The following is a 20,590-nucleotide window of genomic DNA, read 5'->3' as shown; positions in this document are numbered from 1 at the left end:
CCAAATAGCCTAATTCTGCTCCAACATCTCAATGGTCCTATGGTAGATGAAGTAGAATTGGCGAGGTTGGAAGGAGTAAGGAGGGAAACAGTTGCTGTGAGAAGCCCGCGGCCAGGGGAAAGGAAGGGCAGTTGCCGGGGTTTGAAGGAGTTACGGAGGGGAGGGGGATGTTGAGGGAAGCCCGCGGCCGGGAAAAGAGGGCAGTTGCCGGGGTTTGAAGGAGTTATGGAGGGGAGGGTGGATGTTGAGGGAAGCCCGCGGCCGGGAGAAGAGGGCAGTTGCCGGGGTTTGAAGGAGTTATGGAGGGGAGGGGGATGTTGAGGGAAGCCCACGGCCAGGGGAAAGGAAGGGCAGTTGCCGGGGTTTGAAGGAGTTACGGAGGAGAGGGGGATGTTGAGGGAAGCCCGCGGCCAGGGGAAAGGAAGGGCAGTTGCCGGGGTTTGAAGGAGTTACGGAGGGGAGGGGGTTGTTGAGGGAAGCCCGTGGCCGGGAGAAGAGGACAGTTGCCGGGGTTTGAAGGAGTTACGGAGGGGAGGGGGATGTTGAGGGAAGCCCGCGGCCAGGGGAAAGGAAGGGCAGTTGCCGGGGTTTGAAGGAGTTACGGAGGGGAGGGAGCTGTTGAGGGAAGCCCGTGGCCGGGAGAAGAGGGCAGTTGCCGGGGTTTTAAGGAGTTACGGAGGGGAGAGGGATGTTGAGGGAAGCCCGCGGCCAGGGGAAAGGAAGGGCAGTTGTCGGGGTTTGAAGGAGTTACGGAGGGGAGGGAGATGTTGAGGGAAGCCCGTGGCCGGGAGAAGAGGGCAGTTGCCGGGGTTTTAAGGAGTTACGGAGGGGAGGGGGATGTTGAGGGAAGCCCGCGGCCAGGGGAAAGGAAGGGCAGTTGTCGGGGTTTGAAGGAGTTACGGAGGGGAGGGAGATGTTGAGGGAAGCCCGTGGCCGGGAGAAGAGGGCAGTTGCCGGGGTTTGAAGGAGTTACGGAGGGGAGGGGGATGTTGAGGGAAGCCCGTGGCCGGGAAAAGTGGGCAGTTGCCGGGGTTTGAAGGGGTTACGGAGGGGAAGGGGATGTTGAGGGAAGCCCGTGGCCGGGAGAAGAGGGCAGTTGCCGGGGTTTGAAGGAGTTACGGAGGGGAGGGGGATGTTGAGGGAAGCCCGTGGCCGGGAAAAGTGGGCAGTTGCCGGGGTTTGAAGGGGTTACGGAGGGGAGGGGGATGTTGAGGGAAGCCCGTGGCCGGGAGAAGAGGGCAGTTGCCGGGGTTTGAAGGAGTTACGGAGGGGAGGGGGATGTTGAGGGAAGCCCGTGGCCGGGAGAAGAGGGCAGTTGCCTGGGTTTGAAGGAGTTACGGAGGGGAGGGAGATGTTGAGGGAAGGGGAGGGGGATGTTGAGGGAAGGGGAGGGGGATGTTGAGGGAAGGAGAAGGGGGAATGAAATCCCGCGCCGGAATTTGGGGCGCGCGCGGCCCTGCATGTCGGTAACGAGACAACGACTTACCTCCCTTTCCGCCACGAGCAGCTGAACCGGAAATGGCGCCGGAAGTACTGCGGCGCCAGGACAAAAGATGGCGGATTGTGGCAAAATCTGCGCTGTGGTTCTATACCCTTCCCTGGTTACTGTGTGGAGCGTCGGGAATAACTGGTTTAATGAGAGCGCCAGGAGCAAACAGGCAGTCTGCAGAGGGTTTGGAGCAGGGGTGGGCAAACTTTTTGACTTGTGGGCCACAAAGGGTTCTAAAATTTGACATGGGGGCCGGACCAGGAGCAGATGGACGGAGTGTTTTGGTAATACACCTCATAAGAGAAAATAAAATATCATGGGATATGTAGAAAACATGTGCTTTAATTTCAATTGAAAATGAACAAATGCATTACAACAAAATATCTGTCTTTGAAGTCCCATGGTATTTAGCTATTTATTGAAATGACTTTGAAAACATTGAAAATTAAATGAATAAAATACAGCTTTTTTTAATAGTAACTTATTATTATAAAGCACTGAAAATTCTGTTATCCTTCAAGATATTATCATCATCACTCTCCTCCTGACTGTATTTCAAAAACGGTAGGAGATGCAGGTCTACTTGTCCTGCTCCTTCTTATTCAATTGTCCCCTGTGCCAAAACTCAACAACGACCAGCACAAGGACAGAACAGTAACAGCGCGCCAATATGCGGAGCGCGTTATTTGATCTGGAGCGCATTTTTTATTTTGAGAACGTACGTGTACCTGCGCACTACTCATGTCCATCACTTAACAGAAATGACATGTAACATGTAAGGCTTAATGAAAAAAATATTTTCAAATGCATTTTTTACATAACACAACAAAGAAACGTATTTTTAATTTCAGTGGGAACAGTGTTGTTGGTCTCCCTTTTTAGCCAGCGCAGTCTGGATTTAGTTTTGTTGTGGCGATTCTCAGGATGGATCTGAGGTGTTGGTCAGTTAACTTGGATCTGTGGCTGGCTTTGTTGATGTTCATGACGCTGAACGCCTGTTCACACAAATAGGTCGAGCCGAACAAAGAGTAAAGCGCAAATGTGGAGTAATACGCTGCACCTCAACAAAGGTCAATGTGTAGCGGTGTGCTACATGCAGAGCTAAAATTACGACACGGAGTCGGTAACTGCAGTCGAAGAAAAAAACTTTATTCGAAATCCCCAGCCTCACTTTTAAGCCTCCCTCAACCTGCCCCCCCCCCCTGCGCAGAGGCTCCAAAGCTCTGTGCTCGCAAATCCCCGCAGGCTATCTCCCTTAGCCAGAACGCTGGCTAATTGTGAGCCGGTTCGGATGTGCCAGGAAATGGTTCGCCACAAATGTATATAGTATATTGGGAAAATGCCAGAATTGCAGAGAAAAAACATTAACAAGGTTTATTAATATAATTTCATCAAGTTCTGCGGGCCGGATTAAAAAGCTTAACGGGCCGCATATGGCCCGCGGGCCGTAGTTTGCCCATGCCTGGTTTAGAGTGATTAGGATAATGGGCAATGAAATGACAGATGGAATACGATGTCGGGAAGTGTGTGGTCATGCACCTTGGTAGAAAAAATAAAAGAGTAGACTACTTTCTAAATGGAGAGAAAATTCAAAAATTCACTCATCACTTAGTCTACTGGGTGTCTCCACTTTCAGGGAACAATGTACCTGTACACTAAAGTCTCACTGTTCTTCGACTTACTATGCAAGTCTTGCCCTGTTTTAAGTTCCAGAAATGCAACTTGTTCAAGTTAAATTCCTTTTGCTTCTCCTTGCCCCAGTTTCCCCTGTTCATGAAGATCCTTTTGTAGTCTTAGATGAAGTATTTCACTGTCCACTTCACCGCTGTTTTTGGGGTCATCTGCAAAATGAGTGTAGGATTGTTACTTTCTTGTAGTTTAGTTTTCCCATGCTTATAATTTTATAGAATTACATGTAGTATTTTCTAGAAACTTACCAGTTTTTCTGCAGCAGGTGTCACACCACATGGAGCTGGCTATTCTATTGGTTAAATAAGGCATGGGGAGCATGTTGATCGTGTGGATAGTCAGAGGCTTTTTCCCAGGGCTGAAATGGTTGCCACAAGATGACACAGGTATAAGGTGCTGGGGAGTAGGTACAGAGGAGATGTCAGGTAGGTTTTTTACTCAGAGAGTGGTGAGTGCGTGGAATGGGCTGTCGGCAACGGTGGTGGAGGCAGATACAATAGGGTCTTTTAAGAGACTTTTGGATAGGTACACAGAGCATAGAAAAATAGAGGGCTATAGGTGATGCACCATCAATAACTCACACTGAGACGTAGGCGAGATATCGGCTTTTATTGACTGGAAGAAGGAACCAGGAGTGAGTGTCTATCATACAAGGTCTTGGAGACTGAGGCCGAGCTTCAGGCCGCAGGTCTCCTTTATACAGGGGCCTGTGGGAGGAGCCACAGGAGCAGTCAGCAGGGGCGTGTCCCGACAGGCACATAGTTCACCACAATAGGTAAGCCTAGTAAGTTCTAGGGCAGGGACATGTTTGGCACAACCTTGTGGGCTGAAGGGCCTGTATTGTGCTGTAGGTTTTCTATGCTTCTAAATATTATTGCCGGGATGTTGGTATCTCTAGTCTGAGTATGAGATGACCACTGTTATTTTTTCTTTTGTTTGTTCATTCTTTATTCTTGTAACACTGAACGAAACAGCAACAATCAACAAGTCTTCTTGATTTGCCTCTTCTTAACTTGCAAAGAACCTGCAGATCAGTGTCAGCAGATCCAATTAAACCTGCTAATCATGTTACATTGTCATCCACATCATTCAAATAGTTGACAAACAGCACTGTCGGTCACCACTTTGCCCCATCACCTCCTCCCTCACCACCATTTAAAGATCAAAACCGCCCTTTCAGCTGAGAAAAAAACATTGCAAGGACCTGCCTCAAATGGGCGTATTGGTATTGAGTGCTCCTGACACGGCCTTCCCTGTATCAGCAAGATCACCCATAATGGCCACCTTGCACTTCCGGTTACAATACATTTCATCTTTCCTTCCCATTCCTGCATCAACCTGTCTGCCTGTGAACCTTCACCACTGCCAGGCTGAGGTCAAATGTAATTGAAGAACGGCACTCCATTTGGCAGCTACAACCTGATGCTGTGCACACTAAACTCTGCACTTTCAGATAACTCCCACTTCCCTCTTTTATATAATTACATGTAATCATCCAATAAATTTTCTAGTAAATATATTTCTGTAGTATGTGTTGTAGTTGCTGTAGTAAATGTAGTACTTTTCTAGAAGCTTCTCAGTTTTTCTGCAGCAGGTGTCATGCCACCTGCAACGCCCAGCTGGTTCCACTGCCTGTCAGCCCCACAGCAATCTGAGTGTCTTTCTTCTCCCTTGCTTCACCTTTCCTATCCCCTCCCTCACTATTATTCCCCCCCCCCCACCTCACCTGGCTCCATTCATCATCTTCCAGTCCTTGTCTCAACCCTCTCTCTCACGTATGTGATCTGATGCACAGACCAGCTGAGCTCCCCCAGCAGTTTGTTCTTCAGTCTGTCTGGGCTGATGAGAGCCAGGGCTTGGAGGAAGCCAAGTATGCTGGTTTGTCGTGAGTAGGCACAGCGAGAGCCCAGGAACCTGTGTGTTGAGAAATTCCCACCCCCCCCCCTCCCCCAGACTGGGATTGAGTATGGACAGGGTGAGGGTGCGGGTTGGGATGGACTGGATGTGGCTTCAGGTGGGGTGGCCTGAAAGGGTCCAGGCTGGGTGAGGGATGGGGCTGGGCATGGGCCCAGGCTGGATGAGGGATGGGGCTGGGTGAGGGTCCAGACTGGGCTGTGGACTGACTGGGAGAAATTCTGGATGGTGAAGGTGACTGGAAGGGAGTTTTTTCATTACAACACACATTTCTGAATGCTCCTCAGTCCTCAGCTACTTCAGTAGATGCCCAACTCCTTGGAGTGAGCAGCCAAGATATCGATGGGAGAGGGGTGGGGAGGCCATTCCAGAGCTTCGGCCCTGAGGAGGGCTACATGTGTGGGAGTGCTGATTGTTGGGCTGAGGTGAGATCAAAGGGCAGAAACACTTCCCGGTGCCCTCAGTTACAGAGTGAGGCCATTTGTGCTGTGTCAGTGATTACCTGTGGCAGACCAGGTAATCAATAAAATCATGAGAGACATGGGCAGAGTAGACAGCTGGTACCTGCACCCCAGGGATGAAATGTCCATTACTAGCGGGCATACATTTATGGTGGGCGGGGCAGGGTAAAGGTGAAAAATGTGGGGGGAGGATTTTTATACTGAGTGGTGAGTGCCTGTAACCGGGAGCTTGGGTGGTGGTGGAGGCAGATATTGCCTGGATATCAATCAGGACCCAGTGAAGGGCACCAGACACCTACCCCAATGGGTATCTTGATAAAGGATTTTGGCCCAAACTGCCTGTTGTTTATTCCTCTCCATAGGTGCCGTCTGCAGTGCTGAATTCCTCTGACATTTTGCATGGTTACTCAATATGGCTGTGTATCTGTGGAGCCATGGGAGATACACAATGGCTCAGGCAGCATCTGTGGAGGGAAAATCCAGACCCTGATGAAGAATCACCACCCAAATATCGACTGCCCATTTCCCTTTATACATGATCTACTTAGTTCCTCTAGAGCTGTGTATGTTGTTTCAAGTTCCAGCAACTGCGGTCTCTTGTATCAAAAATGTCTTAGTGTTCACAGAAAACCCATCAAATACAACAGACAAAGAATCTGGCAAGAATGAAAGACCAAAGATATTAATGACGAGTCAAAACATAACGCCAGAGAATAGTGAAGGGTCTGATCACTGGTCACTCCTCAAGAAGCAGTGAAGTACAATTTTGATTTTGAAAGAGGTGGCTTCAGAGCTGGTGGCTGCCATGATTATCAACTTCCAAGAGAATTGCAGTTTGGCAGGGATTTCCATATGATGAGTGTGTGTCTCTGTGTGTTCAACAGTGACCCCATACTGGTGAGTGTTTGTGTGTGTCTGTGTTCAACAGATCCAAATACCAGTGAGTGAGTGAGTGTGATTGTGTGTGTGTGTGTGTAATCTACATTGATTCCCATACCAGTGGAGTGAGTGTGATTGTGTGTGTGTGTGTGTGTGTGTGTGTAATCTACATTGATTCCCATACCAGTGGAGTGAGTGTGATTGTGTGTGTGTGTGTGTGTGTGTGTGTGTGTGTGTATGTGTAATCTGCATTGATTCCCATAACGGTGGAGTGAGTGTGATTGTGTGTGTGTGTGTGTAATCTGCATTGATTCCCACACTGGTGAGTGAGTGTGATTGTGTGTGTGTGTGTAATCTGCATTGATTCCCACACTGGTGAGTGAGTGTGATTGTGTGTGTGTGTGTGTGTGTGTGTGTGTGTGTGTGTATGTGTAATCTGCATTGATTCCCATAACGGTGGAGTGAGTGTGATTGTGTGTGTGTGTGTGTAATCTGCATTGATTCCCACACTGGTGAGTGAGTGTGATTGTGTGTGTGTGTGTAATCTGCATTGATTCCCACACTGGTGAGTGAGTGTCAACATTCTCAGGGCACACTTTACTGAATTTACTTTCCTGCCAGTCAGTGACAGCCAGAGAAGTGGCAAGAGCAGCCATCATTGCAAAGAGGAGCATCTTCCTGTTCAGAGCCGATCAGTGTGGATGGAAATGACTTTATGGAATCTTGGCACTCCTGTATCCCAAGTCCTGTGTTCACACATACACAGTACTGGAATTCTGCACTGACCTCCACACTGTCTCGAATCCTGTATTCCCCTGATACACAGTCCCAGTGATCGGCATTCCCCTGATACACAGTCCCGGTGACCGACATTCCCCTGATACACAGTCCTGGTGACCGGCATTCTCCTGGTACACAGTCCTGGTGACCAGCATTCCCCTGATACACAGTCCCGGTGATCGGCATTCTCCTGGTACACAGTCCCAGTGATCGGCATTCCCCTGATACACAGTCCCGGTGACCAGTATTCCCCTGATACACAGTCCCAATGATCGGCATTCCCCTGATACACAGTCCCAGTGACCCGCATTCCCCTTAAATACAGTCCCAGTGCTCTGCATTCCCCTGCCACATGGGCGCAGTGCCTCTGTTCCCTGATACACTGTTCTGGTGCCTCTATTCCTTGGACACACAGTCCCAGTGCCTCTGTTCCACTGCTACACAGTCCCAGTGCCCTGCTTATCCCTTTCACATAACCATGTGTCTTGCATTTCCCTGAAACACAGTCCCGTTGCCCTGCAATCCCTTTTCCTGCAGTCCAGGGGCCTCTATTCCCCTTGTCACACAGTTCCTGTGCCCTGCATTCCCCTTTTGCACAGTCGCAGTGTCTTGCATTTCCCTGACACACAGTCCCGGTCACTCTGTTCTTCTGACACACAGTCTCGGTGTCTTGCATTACCCTGACACACAGTTCCAATGCCTCCATTCCCCTGACACACAGTCCCAGTCCCACTCCCCGGACACACAGTTCCGATGCCCTGAATTTCCCTTTCACACAGTCCTGGTGACTTGCGTTCCTCTGAAACACAATCCCAGTCCATCTGTTCCCCAGAGACACAGTTCTGGTGCCTCTATCCCCCTGACACACAGTCCTGATGCCCTGTATTCCACAGGCACACAGTCCCACTGTCTCTATTACCCCGATGCACTATCCCAGTCTCCATTCCCCTGACACACTATCCCAGTGGCCCTGCATTTCCCTTTAACACGGTTCTGGTTCCTCTCTTCACCTGACACGCAGTCCCAGTCCCCCTGTTCCACAGACACACAATCCCCGTGTCTCTAATCCTCTGACACAGAGCCCCATACCCTGCACTTTCCTAACACACAGTCCTGGTGTCCTGAATTTCCCTGATACACAGTCCCGGTGGATCATACCCCCTTGTCATACAGCCCCGGTGTCTCTATTTCCCTGACACACAGCCCAATGCCCACTCTTCCCCTGACACGCAGTCCCTGCCCCACTGTTCCACTGACACACAGTTCTGGTGCCTCTATTCCCATGAGATACAGTCCTGATGCCTTGCATCCTTTGACACATGGTCCCGAAGCCCTGCATTCTCATGAAACACAGTCCAGTGCCTTTATTTCCCTGACACACAGTTCTGTTGCCCTGACATACAATGATCTTGCCTCTATTCTCCTGACACAGTCCCAGTGCCTCTCTCCCCCGAGACACAGTCCTGATACCCCACACTCTGCTGGCATAGCCCCAATGCCCTGTATTCCCCTGACACACAGTCCCACTGTCTCTATTACCATGATACACTGTCCCACTGTCTCTTGACACGCAGCCCCAGTGCCTGAATTCCCCCGGCACACAGACCCAGTGGCTCTGCATTTCCCTTTAACACAGTCCCGGTACCTCTCTTCCCCTCACACACAGTCCCAGTGTCCTTCATTTCCCTAATACACAGCCCTGGTGCCCTGCATTCCCCTGACACACATTCACAATGCCTCTATTACCCTGACACACAATTCCAGAGAGGGGAAGGCCTACTGCTGCAGCAGGAGAATGTTACCCAGGTGTCCGCATTTTGGATATGGACTTGGACTATGGACTTTGTTCAGCCTCAATTTTATATTCTGTGTTTTACACCTGATCTTTCTCGTTTTTGAGTGCGAGGAGGGGTATTTGGGGGTTGCAGTGCCTGTTCTATTTTTGTTTATTTTTGTACAGGGAGGGGGATCTGGGGGTTGATGTGCCTGTTCTATTTTTGCTTATTGTTTGTACGGGGAGGGGGATCTGGGGGTTGATGTGCTTGTTCTATTTTTGTTTATTTTTGTACGGGGAGGGGGATCTGGGGGTTGATGTGCCTGTTCTATTTTTGTTTATTGTTTGTATGGGGAGGGGGATCTGGGGGTTGATGTGCCTGTTCTATTTTTGCTTATTGTTTGTACGGGGAGGGGGATCTGGGGGTTGATGTGCCTGTTCTATTTTTCTTTATTGTTTGTACGGGGAGGGGGATCTGGGGGTTGATGTGCCTGTTCTATTTTTGTTTATTGTTTGTACGGGGAGGGGGATCTGGGGGTTGATGTGCCTGTTCTATTTTTGCTTATTGTTTGTACGGGGAGGGGGATCTGGGGGTTGATGTGCCTGTTCTATTTTTGTTTATTGTTTGTACGGGGAGGGGGATCTGGGGGTTGATGTGCCTGTTCTATTTTTGTTTATTGTTTGTACGGGGAGGGGGATCTGGGGGTTGATGTGCCTGTTCTATTTTTCTTTATTGTTTGTACGGGGAGGGGGATCTGGGGGTTGATGTGCCTGTTCTATTTTTCTTTATTGTTTGTACGGGGAGGGGGATCTGGGGGTTGATGTGCCTGTTCTATTTTTCTTTATTGTTTGTACGGGGAGGGGGATCTGGGGGTTGATGTGCCTGTTCTATTTTTGTTTATTGTTTGTACGGGGAGGGGGATCTGGGGGTTGATGTGCCTGTTCTATTTTTGTTTATTGTTTGTACGGGGAGGGGGATCTGGGGGTTGATGTGCCTGTTCTATTTTTGTTTATTGTTTGTACGGGGAGGGGGATCTGGGGGTTGATGTGCCTGTTCTATTTTTGTTTATTGTTTGTACGGGGAGGGGGATCTGGGGGTTGATGTGCCTGTTCTATTTTTGTTTATTGTTTGTACGGGGAGGGGGATCTGGGGGTTGATGTGCCTGTTCTATTTTTCTTTATTGTTTGTACGGGGAGGGGGATCTGGGGGTTGATGTGCCTGTTCTATTTTTCTTTATTGTTTGTACGGGGAGGGGGATCTGGGGGTTTCTCATTTTTTTAATGTGCATGGTAGGGGGATTTTGGAGGCCAAAGTACCTGTTCCATTCGTGTTTGTGTTTTTTTGTGGGGAGGAGGGATTTGGGGGTTGATGATCGTGCTGCCTCTCTTTTCTTTCTTGGTTTCGTGGCTCTCTGGAGAAGAGTTTCAGAGTTGTATACTTTGATGATAAATGCTCCTTTGAACCTTTTGAAACTTTTGTTTACTGTCTTGAGACAAATTAGGGTGGTTAAATCCCCAGAGCCTGACAAGGTGACACGTTCAGAACCTACAGGAAGCAAATGCCGCAATTGTTGGGAGTCCTGCAGCACAGATGTTTAACAAAATCCTTAGTCATGGGTGACTAAGGGTGTGGAGGATAGTTAATGGTTCCGTTGCTGAAGAAAGGCTCATAGAATAAGCCAGGAAATTATAGACCAGTGAGCTTGGTAACAACAGTGGGAAAGGTATTGGAAGGTAATCTAAGGGACTGAATAGGCAAGTATATGGATAGACAGGCACTAATTGGGGATAGTCAACATGGCTTTCTGGTCATGTCTAACCAATCATGCAGAGTTATTTTGCAGAAGTTACCAGGAACATTGATGAAGGCCAGGCATGTGGCAAGGTCCCGCAAGGCAGGTTGGTCAAGAATGTTCAGTCACTTGCCATTTAAGTTGAGGTAGTCAATTGGATTAGACATTGGGGTTCTGGTTGCCTCTGACTGGAGGCCTGTAACTATTGGTGGGCCATAGGAATTGGTAATGCTTTGTCATCTATATCAATAACCTGCATGATAATGTAGTTAACTGGATCAGCAAATTATCAGATAATAAGCAAGATTGGGGTGTAGTTGAGATCGAAGAAGACTATCAAAGCTTACAGCAGGATCTAGCCCAAATGGAAAAACTGCAGATGGAATTTAATGCAGTCTATTGTGAGGTGTTGCACCTTGAGAGGACAAACCAGGGTAGATCTTACGTGGTGAGCAGTAGGGCACTGAACAGTGCAGTGGAACAGAGGGATATGGGATTACAGGTCCATAAATGCTTAAAAACAGAGACACAGGTAGATACTGTCAGAAAGAAAGCTGTTGGTACACTGGGCTTCGTCCTGTATTGAGTACAGGATTTTGTGATATTATGTTAAAGTTGTGTACCTACAGGAATGATACAAGTAAGACTGACGTAGTTCAGACAAAATTCATAAGGACGTTGCCAGGACGTGAGGACCTCAGTTATTGGGAAAGGCTGAATAGATTGGGGCTTCATTTGCTGGAACATACAAGATTTAGGGGAGATTTGAAAGAGGTATACAAAATTATGAGGGGTATAGATTGTGCAAATGCAAGAAGGGTTTTAATACTGATGTTGAGTGAGACAACAACTAGAGGTCATGGGTTAAGGATGCGAGGTAAAATTTAAGGAGATCATGAGAAGAAACATCTACACACACAGAGTGGTGAGAGTCAGGAATGAGCTATCAGTGCAAGTTATGGATGTGGGATAATTTTCAACATTTAAGAAGAATTTCGATAGGTGCATGGATATGGGGTGTATGCAGGGCTATTTTCCAGGAGCAGATTAATGGGACGAGGGAGATTAATGGTTGGACTGAACGGACTGAATCTATGCAGTGGTGTACTATCATTCTATGACTCACACCATCCCCTACACCAGGAATGGGACCGACACCCACACCATCCCCTGCGCCAGGAATGGGACCGACACCCACACCATCCCCTGCACCAGGAATGGGACCGACACCCACACCATCCCCTGCACCAGGAATGGGACCGACACCCACACCATCCCCTGCACCAGGAATGGGACCGACACCCACACCATCCCCTGCACCAGGAATGGGACCGACACCCACACCATCCGCTGCACCAGGAATGGGACCGACACCCACACCATCCCCTGCACCAGGAATGGGACCGACACCCACACCATCCCCTACACCAGGAGTGGGACCCACACACAGACCATCCCCTACAGCGGTAGTGGGACCCACACCCACACTGTCCCCTACATGAGGAATGGGACCCACACTCACACCATTCCCTACACCAGGAGTAGAACCCACACAAACCCTAGACCAGTAGTGGAGAGCACAACTTCCCTTACACCAGGAGTGGGGCCCAAATTCACACCATCCCCTACACCGGGAGTGGGACCCACTCCCACCCTGTCCCCTACACCAGGAGTGGGACCCACACCCACACCATCCCCTACACCAGAAGTGTGAACCACACCCACCCTGACCCCTACACCAGGAGTGGGACCCACAACATACCCTACTCCAGGAGTGGGACCCACACCCACACCATTCCCCGCACCAGGATTCGGACCCACAACATCCCCTACACCAGGAGTGGGACAGGAACCCACCCTGTTCCCTACACCAGGAGTCAGACACACAACATCGCCTACACCAGGAGTGGGACCCACACCCACATCACCGCTGCAGCAGGAGTGGGTCCCACACCCACATCACCCCTGCACCAGGAGTGTGACCGAAAGCCACACCATCCCCAACACCAGGAGTGGGACCCAAAGCCAACCAGTCCCCTACACCAGGAGTGGGACACACAACATCGCCTACAGCAGGAGTGGGACCCACACTCACAACATCCCCTGCACCAGGAGTGGGACCCACACCCACACCATTCCCCGCACCAGGATTCGGACCCACAACATCCCCTACACCAGGAGTGGGACAGGAACCCACCCTGTTCCCTACACCAGGAGTCAGACACACAACATCGCCTACACCAGGAGTGGGACCCACACCCACATCACCGCTGCAGCAGGAGTGGGTCCCACACCCACATCACCCCTGCACCAGGAGTGTGACCGAAAGCCACACCATCCCCAACACCAGGAGTGGGACCCAAAGCCAACCAGTCCCCTACACCAGGAGTGGGACACACAACATCGCCTACAGCAGGAGTGGGACCCACACTCACAACATCCCCTGCACCAGGAGTGGGACCCACACCTACACCATCCCATACACCAGGAGTGGGACACACGCACACCCCATCCACTACACCTGGAGTGGGACCCACACACTCCCCATCCACTGCTTCAGGAGTGGGCCCCACATCCACACCATCCCCTACACCAGGAGTGGGACCTATGTCCACACCATCCCCTACAGCAGGAGTGGGACCCACACCCACAACATCCCCTACAGCAGGAGTGGGACCCACACACAGACTATCCCCTGCAACAGGAGTGGATCACACCTGTACACCCCATCCACTACACGAGGAGTGGGACCCACACACACCCCATCCACTACTTCAGGAGTGGGCCCCACATCCAAACCATCCCCTACACCAGGAGTAGGACCCACACCCAGACCATCCCCTACACCAGGAGTAGGACCCACACCCAGACCATCCCCTACACCAGGAGTAGGACCAACACCCAGACCATCCCCTACACTATGAGTGGGACCCAAAACATCCCCTGCACCAGGAGTCTGACCCACACCCACACGTCCCCTACTCCAGGAGTGGGACTCACACCCAACCCATTCCCTACACCAGGAGTGGGACCCACACCCACCCATCCCCTACACCAGGAGTGGGACCCACAACCACCCCATCCCCTACACCAGGAGTGGGACACACACCCACCCCATCCCCTACACCAGGAGTGGGACCCACACCCACCCTGTCCCTTACACCAGGAGTGGGCCCCACATCCACACCATCCCCTACCCCAGAAGTGGGACCCACACCCACGCCGTTCCCTACACCAGGAGTTGGACCCACACCCACACCATCCCCTACAGTAGGAGTGGGACCCACACCCACCATGTCTCGAACACCATGAGTGGGACACACAACATACTCTGCACCAGGAATGGGACCCAAACCCACAACATCCCCTACTCCAGGAGTGGGACCCACATCCTCACCATCCCCTACACCAGGTGTGGGACCCACACCCACCCTGTCCCCTACACCAGGAGTTGGAACCACACCCACCCTGTCCTCTACATTATGAGTGTGACCCATAACATCCACTACACCTGGAGTGGGACCCACACACTCCCCATCCACTACTTCAGGAGTGGGCCCTACATCCACACCATCCCCTACAGCAGGAGTGGGACCCACACCCACCCTGTCCCCTACACCAGGAGGGGGACACACACCCAACCCATCCCCTACACCTGGAGTGGGAACCATACCCACACTATCCCCTACACCAGGAGTGCAACCCACACCCACACCATCACCTACACCAGATGTGGGATCCACACCCACCCTGTCACCTACACCAGGAGTGGGACACAAAACATCCCCTACTCCAGGAGTGGGACCCACACCCACCCTGTCCCCTACACCAGGAGTGTGACCCACACCTACACCATCTCCTACACTAGGAGTGGGACCCATACCCAAACCATCCCCTAAAACAGGAGTTGGACCCACACTCACACCATTCCCTACACCAGGAGTGGAACCTACACAAACCCCATCCCCTACACCAGGAGTGGGACCCACACAATCCCTACACCATGAGTGGGACCCTCAACATCCCCTGTACCAGGAGTCTAACCCACACCCACACGTCCCCTACTCCAGGAGTGGGACCCACACCCACCCATCCCCTACACCAGGAGTGGGACCCACACCCACCCCATCCCCTACACCAGGAGTGGGACCCACACCCACCCTGTCCCCTACACCAGGAGTGGGACCCACTCCTACACTATCTCCTACATGAGGAGAGGAACCCACACAAACCCCAACCACTACACCAGGAGAGGGACCCACACAATCCCTAGACCAGGAGAGGGAAGCACAACATCCCTTACTCCAGGAGGGTGTCTCACACCCAACCCATCCCCTACACCTGGAGTGGGAACCACACCCACACTATCCCCTACAACTGGAGTGCAACCCACATCCACACCATCCACTATACCAGAAGTGGGACCCACACCCACACTATCCCCTACACCAAAAGTGGGATCAATACCCACCCTGTCACCTACACCAGGAGTGGGATCCACACCCACCCTGTCACCTACACCAGGAGTGGGACCCACAACATCCACTACTTCAGGAGTGGGACCCACACCCACACCATCCCCCAAACCACGTTTGGAACCCACACCCACCCTGTCTCCTACACCATGAGTGGGACCCACAACATCCCCTGCAGTAGGAGTGGGACCCACACCCACACCATCCCCTACACCAGGAGGGGGCCCCACACCCACACCATCCCCTACACCAGGAGTGTGACCCAAACCCACCCTGGCCCCTACACCAGGAGTGGGACCCATACACAGACCATCCCCTACACCAGGAGTGGGACACATGCACACCCCATCCACTACACCTGGAGTGGGACCCACACCCACCCCATCCCCTACACCAGGAGTGGGACCCACACAATCCGTAGACCAGGAGTGGGACCCACACCCACCCCATCCCCTACACCAGGAGTGGGACCCACACCTACACCATCCCCTACACCAGGAGTGGGACCCACACAATCCGTAGACCAGGAGTGGGACCCACACCCACCCCATCCCCTACACCAGGAGTGGGACACACACACACCCCATCCACTGCACCTGGAGTGGGACCCACACACTCCCCATCCACTACTTCAGGAGGGGGCCCCACATCCACACCATCCCCTACAGCAGGAGTGGGACCCATACCCACAACATCCCCTACACCAGGAGTGGGACCCACGCCCACACCATCCCCTACACCAGGAGTGGAGCTCACACACACCATCCCCTACACCTGGAGTGGGACCCACACCCACCCCATCCCCTACACCAGGAGTGGGACCCACACAATCCGTAGACCAGGAGTGGGACCCACACCCACCCCATCCCCTACACCAGGAGTGGGACCCACACCTACACCATCCCCTACACCAGGAGTGGGACCCACACAATCCGTAGACCAGGAGTGGGACCCACACCCACCCCATCCCCTACACCAGGAATGGGACACACACACACCCCATCCACTGCACCTGGAGTGGGACCCACACACTCCCCATCCACTACTTCAGGAGGGGGCCCCACATCCACACCATCCCCTACAGCAGGAGTGGGACCCATACCCACAATATCCCCTACACCAGGAGTGGGACCCACACACAGACCATCCCCTACACCAGGAGTGGGACCCACACACACACCATCCCCTGCACCAGGAGTAGGACACACACACACCCCATCCACTGCACCTGGAGTGGGACCCACACACTCCCCATCCACTACTTCAGGAGGGGGCCCCACATCCACACCATCCCCTACAGCAGGAGTGGGACCCATACCCACAACATCCCCTGCACCAGGAGTGGGACCCACGCCCACACCATCCCCTACACCAGGAGTGGAGCTCACACACACCATCCCCTACACCAGGAGTAAAACCCACGCACACCCCATTCACTACACCAGGAGTGGGACCCACACAATCCGTAGACCAGGAGTGGGACCCAGAACATCCTCTACACATGGAGTGGGATACAAAACATCCCCTACTCCAGTAGTGGGACCCACACCCACACCTTCCCCTACACCAGGTGTGGGACCCACACCCACACTTTCCCCTAGACCAGATGTGGGATCCACACCCACCCTGTCACCTACACCAGGAGTGGGACCCACAACATCCCCTACTTCAGGAGTGGGGCCCACACCCACACCATCCCTTACACCAGGAGTGGGACCCCACACCCACACCATCCCCTACACCAGGAGGGGGCCACACATCCACACCATCCCCTACACCAGGAGGGGGCCCCACATCCACACCATCCTCTACACCAGGAGGGGACCCATACCCACAGCATCCCCTACACCAGGAGTGGGACCCACACCCACGCCGACCCCTACACCAGGAGGGGGCCCCACATCCACACCATCCTCTACACCAGGAGGGGACCCATACCCACAGCATCCCCTACACCAGGAGTGGGACCGACGCCCACACCATCCCCTACACCAGGAGTGGAACACACCCACACCATCCCCTACACCAGGAGTAAAACCCACACACACCCCATTCACTACACCAGGAGTGGGACCCACACAATCCGTAGACCAGGAGTGGGACCCAGAACATCCTCTACACAAGGAGTGGGACACAAAACATCCCCTACTCCAGGAGTGGGACCCACACCCACACCTTCCCCTACACCAGGAGTGGGACCCACACAATCCAAAGACCAGTAGTGGAAAGCACAATTTCCCTTACACCAGCAATGGGCCCCACATTCACACCATCCCCTACACCAGAAGTGGGACCTACTCCCACCCTGTCCTCTACACCGGTATTGGGATACACACCCACACCATCCCCTACACCAGGAGTGGGACCCACAACATCCCCTGCACCAGGAGTCTGACCCACACCCACACGTCCCCTACTCCAGGAGTGGGACTCACACCCACCCCATCCCCTACACCAGGAGTGGGACCCACTCCTACACTATCTCCTACACGAGGAGAGGAACCCACACAAACCCCAACCACTACACCAGGAGAGGGACCCACACAATCCCTAGACCAGGAGTGGGAAGCACAACATCCCTTACTCCAGGAGGGTGTCTCACACCCAACCCATCCCCTACACCTGGAGTGGGAACCACACCCACACTATCCCCTACAACTGGAGTGCAACCCACATCCACACCATCCACTATACCAGAAGTGGGACCCACACCCACACTATCCCATACACCAAAAGTGGGATCAATACCCACCCTGTCACCTACACCAGGAGTGGGACCCACAACATCCCCTACTTCAGGAGTGGGACCCACACCCACACCATCCCCCAAACCACGTTTGGAACCCACAACCACCCTGAATCCTACACCATGAGTGGGACCCACAACATCCCCTACTTCAGGAGTGGGACCCACACCCACACCATCCCCCAAGCCACATTTGGAACCCACACCCACCCTGTCTCCTACACCATGAGTGGGACCCACAACATCACCTACTTCAGGAGTGGGACCCACACCCACACCATCCCCCAAACCACGTTTGGAACCCACACCCACCCTGTCTCCTACACCATGAGTGGGACCCACAACATCACCTACTTCAGGAGTGGGACCCACACCCACACCATCCCCCAAACCACGTTTGGAACCCACACCCACCCTGTCTCCTACACCATGAGTGGGACCCACAACATCCCTTGCAGTAGGAGTGGGACCCACACCCACACCATCCCCTACACTAGGAGGGGGCCCCACATCCACACCATCCCCTACACCAGGAGGGGGCCCCACATCCACACCATCCTCTACACCAGGAGGGGACCCATACCCACAGCATCCCCTACACCAGGAGTGGGACCCACACCCACGCCGTCCCCTACACCAGGAGGGGGCCCCACATCCACACCATCCTCTACACCAGGAGGGGACCCATACCCACAGCATCCCCTACACCAGGAGTGGGACCCACGCCCACACCATCCCCTACACCAGGAGTGGAACACACCCACACCATCCCCTACACCAGGAGTAAAACCCACACACACTCCATTCACTACACCAGGAGTGGGACCCACACAATCCGTAGACCAGGAGTGGGACCCAGAACATCCCCTACACTATGAGTGGGACCCACAACATCCCCTGCACCAGGAGTCTGACCCACACCCACACGTCCCCTACTCCAGGAGTGGGACTCACACCCACCCCATCCCCTACACCAGGAGTGGGACCCACTCCTACACTATCTCCTTCACGAGGAGAGGAACCCACACAAACCCCAACCACTACACCAGGAGAGGGACCCACACAATCCCTAGACCAGGAGTGGGAAGCACAACATCCCTTACTCCAGGAGGGTGTCTCACACCCAACCCATCCCCTACACCTGGAGTGGGAACCACACCCACACTATCCCCTACAACTGGAGTGCAACCCACATCCACACCATCCACTATACCAGAAGTGGGACCCACATCCACACTATCCCCTACACCAAAAGTGGGATCAATACCCACCCTGTCACCTACACCAGGAGTGGGACCCACAACATCCCCTACTTCAGGAGTGGGACCCACACCCACACCATCCCCCAAACCACGTTTGGAACCCACAACCACCCTGTCTCCTACACCATGAGTGGGACGCACAACATCCCCTACTTCAGGAGTGGGACCCACACCCACACCATCCCCCAAGCCACATTTGGAACCCACACCCACCCTGTCTCCTACACCATGAGTGGGACCCACAACATCCCCTACTTCAGGAGTGGGACCCACACCCACACCATCCCCCAAACCACGTTTGGAACCCACACCCACCCTGTCTCCTACACCATGAGTGGGACCCACAACATCCCTTGCAGTAGGAGTGGGACCCACACCCACACCATCCCCTACACCAGGAGTGGGACCCACACCCAGACCATCCCCTACACCAGGAGTGGGACTCACAACATTGCCTACACCAGGAGTGGGACCCACACCCAGACCATCCCTAAAGCAGAAGTGGGTCCCACACACACACCACCCCGTACACCAGGAGTGGGACCCACACAATCCCTAGACTAGGAGTGGGACCCACACCCACACCATCCCCTACACCAGGAGTGGGTCCCACACCCAGACCATCCACTGCACGAGGAGTGGGACCCACACCCAGACCATCCCCTACACCAGGAGTTGGAACTACACCCACCCTGTCCTCTACACTATGAGTGTGACCCATAACATCCCCTGCACCAGGAGTGTGACCCAAACCCACCCTGTCCCCTACACCAGGAGTGGGGCACACAACATCGCCTACAGCAGGAGTGGGACCCACCCACACACCATCCACTGCACCTGGAGTGGGACCCACACACTCCCCATCCACTACTTCAGGAGGGGGCCCCACATCCACACCATCCCCTACAGCAGGAGTGGGACCCACGCCCACACCATCCCCTACACCAGGAGTGGAGCTCACACACACCATCCCCTACACCAGGAGTAAAACCCACGCACACCCCATTCACTACACCAGGAGTGGGACCCACACAATCCGTAGACCAGGAGTGGGACCCAGAACATCCTCTACACATGGAGTGGGATACAAAACATCCCCTACTCCAGTAGTGGGACCCACACCCACACCTTCCCCTACACCAGGTGTGGGACCCACACCCACACTTTCCCCTAGACCAGATGTGGGATCCACACCCACCCTGTCACCTACACCAGGAGTGGGACCCACAACATCCCCTACTTCAGGAGTGGGACCCACACCCACACCATCCCTTACACCAGGAGTGGGACCCCACACCCACACCATCCCCTACACCAGGAGGGGGCCC

General features: G+C 53.3%; 1 protein-coding gene across 1 annotated transcript in view; it reads right to left on the bottom strand.

The window, feature by feature from the left end:
- snapc2 (small nuclear RNA activating complex, polypeptide 2) overlaps positions 1-1,545 on the bottom strand; it is a 58,561-nt gene extending 57,016 nt beyond the window's left edge. Inside the window, exon 1 of the mRNA XM_059974922.1 lies at positions 1,487-1,545. The gene's annotated coding sequence lies outside the window, so the exon portion shown is untranslated. The remainder of the gene's footprint in view (positions 1-1,486) is intronic.
- Between the last annotated feature and the right edge of the window lie 19,045 nt (positions 1,546-20,590).

This window comes from Hypanus sabinus, chromosome 7 (genome assembly GCF_030144855.1).
Source record: "Hypanus sabinus isolate sHypSab1 chromosome 7, sHypSab1.hap1, whole genome shotgun sequence".
Lineage (NCBI taxonomy): Eukaryota > Metazoa > Chordata > Chondrichthyes > Myliobatiformes > Dasyatidae > Hypanus > Hypanus sabinus.
Note: the sequence above shows the minus strand (reverse complement) of the source record. Positions and strands in the feature narration are given on the sequence as shown.